The following is a 1,818-nucleotide window of genomic DNA, read 5'->3' as shown; positions in this document are numbered from 1 at the left end:
CTGCCTGCCAAGACACGCAGCATCATGCTCAGCTGTGTTTCTTTGTTTTGATACGGAATCTTAACCTGATGCCCAAGCTGGTCCTTAGCGGGTGGATTTGAACAGCTTCCTGCCAGTCCCAGCTTCCTAAGCAGTAGGACTAAAGATATATCACATCACCCAACTTTTTTCCTTTTTAAATATTCTTTCTCTTTCATTTTCTTCTTTTCTTTCTTTCTTTTTTTTTTTGCCACAAACATTTTTCAAAGTTTATAGTTTGATGAAAAAAAAAATAAAAACGTTCTTGACTCTTTATACACATGGAAGAAAATACAATAGAAAAATGACTACAGCATCTATGAAACTACAATATATTACAAAGGAGTTATAAGAATATATGACAGAAAATTATTTCCAAAACATAACACTTAATAATAGCACAAGACACACAGTAGGGTACAGTGTGTGTGTGTGTGTGGGTGTGTGTATCTCTGTCTTGTACATAAAAAGCAATACCAAATAACATATAGTTACACACACACACACACGTCTAGGCAGGCAGAGAAAAAGTATAGAGGGAATTATACCATGATACTTAGAGTGATTTTCTTCAGGGAAGAACCAAGAACAGAGATCCAAGTCAAAAGATGAGAAAGAGCTCTTTCCAGCCAGCGCCGAGTGATGGGCATCTCTCGGGACAATTGGCACAAGCGCCGCAAGACCGGGGGTAAGCAAAAACCCTACCACAAGAAGCGGAAGTATGAGCTGGGACGGCCCGCTGCCAACACGAAGATTGGCCCTCGCCGCATACACACAGTCCGACTTCGAGGAGGCAATAAGAAGTACCGTGCTCTGAGATTGGATGTGGGGAACTTTTCCTGGGGCTCTGAGTGTTGTACTCGCAAAACAAGGATCATTGATGTTGTCTACGATGCATCCAACAACGAGCTTGTCCGCACCAAGACCCTGGTGAAGAACTGCATCGTGCTTATTGACAGCACGCCGTACCGACAGTGGTACGAGTCCCACTTTGCACTGCCCCTGGGCCGCAAGAAGGGGGCCAAGCTGACTCCTGAGGAGGAAGAGATTTTAAACAAAAAACGATCAAAGAAAATTCAAAAGAAATACGACGAAAGGAAAAAGAATGCCAAAATCAGCAGTCTCCTGGAGGAGCAGTTCCAGCAGGGCAAGCTTCTAGCCTGTATTGCCTCACGACCAGGCCAGTGTGGCAGAGCAGACAGCTATGTGCTCGAAGGCAAGGAGCTGGAGTTCTATCTGCGGAAGATCAAAGCCCGGAAAGGCAAATGAGCCTCATGCATAGTGTAATAAAGGTGTCTGCTGTTCTAAAAAAAAAAAAAAAGATGAGAAAGAAGCTACAACCTTATATGTTATGTGTAACTTATACAACAAAAATGCAGACATATTATTTGTATAACCAAAAATTAGTACATAGTTACCTATAAGTACATTTCAACAGAAAGGGATTCTCTGAATTCACAAGAGCTGCTTTTCTTCCTTTCTCTCTTTCTTTCTTCCTAACAATGTATGTGATATGTGACACACTGTAGAGTGACATCCTGGATGTCACTAAAACACATTTATTTTGGTTTTCGCTTAGATTATCTAAGTTTTTTTTTTTAATGTGAAAAAGGTGAGCCAAACACAGGTCTCTTCTGGTAAAAATTCCTACAAATATCAACAGAAAGACCTTTACATCCAAATCACTCTTGGGTGTATGCGCTGGGTAATTGGCAACTTGACACAGCCTAGAATCATCTAGAAAGAGTCTCAATGAGGAACTAGCTAGATCAGATTTGTCTTGATTACTAATTGACTTAG

General features: G+C 41.1%; 1 pseudogene; it reads left to right on the top strand.

Moving 5' to 3' along the window:
- Positions 1 to 660: 660 nt before the first annotated feature.
- Positions 661 to 1,339, top strand: LOC110308299 (annotated as a pseudogene).
- Positions 1,340 to 1,818: the final 479 nt, after the last annotated feature.

The sequence above is a fragment of the Mus caroli genome, chromosome 13, assembly GCF_900094665.2.
Source record: "Mus caroli chromosome 13, CAROLI_EIJ_v1.1, whole genome shotgun sequence".
NCBI lineage: Eukaryota > Metazoa > Chordata > Mammalia > Rodentia > Muridae > Mus > Mus caroli.
This window is presented reverse-complemented; position numbering and strand designations above follow the sequence as displayed.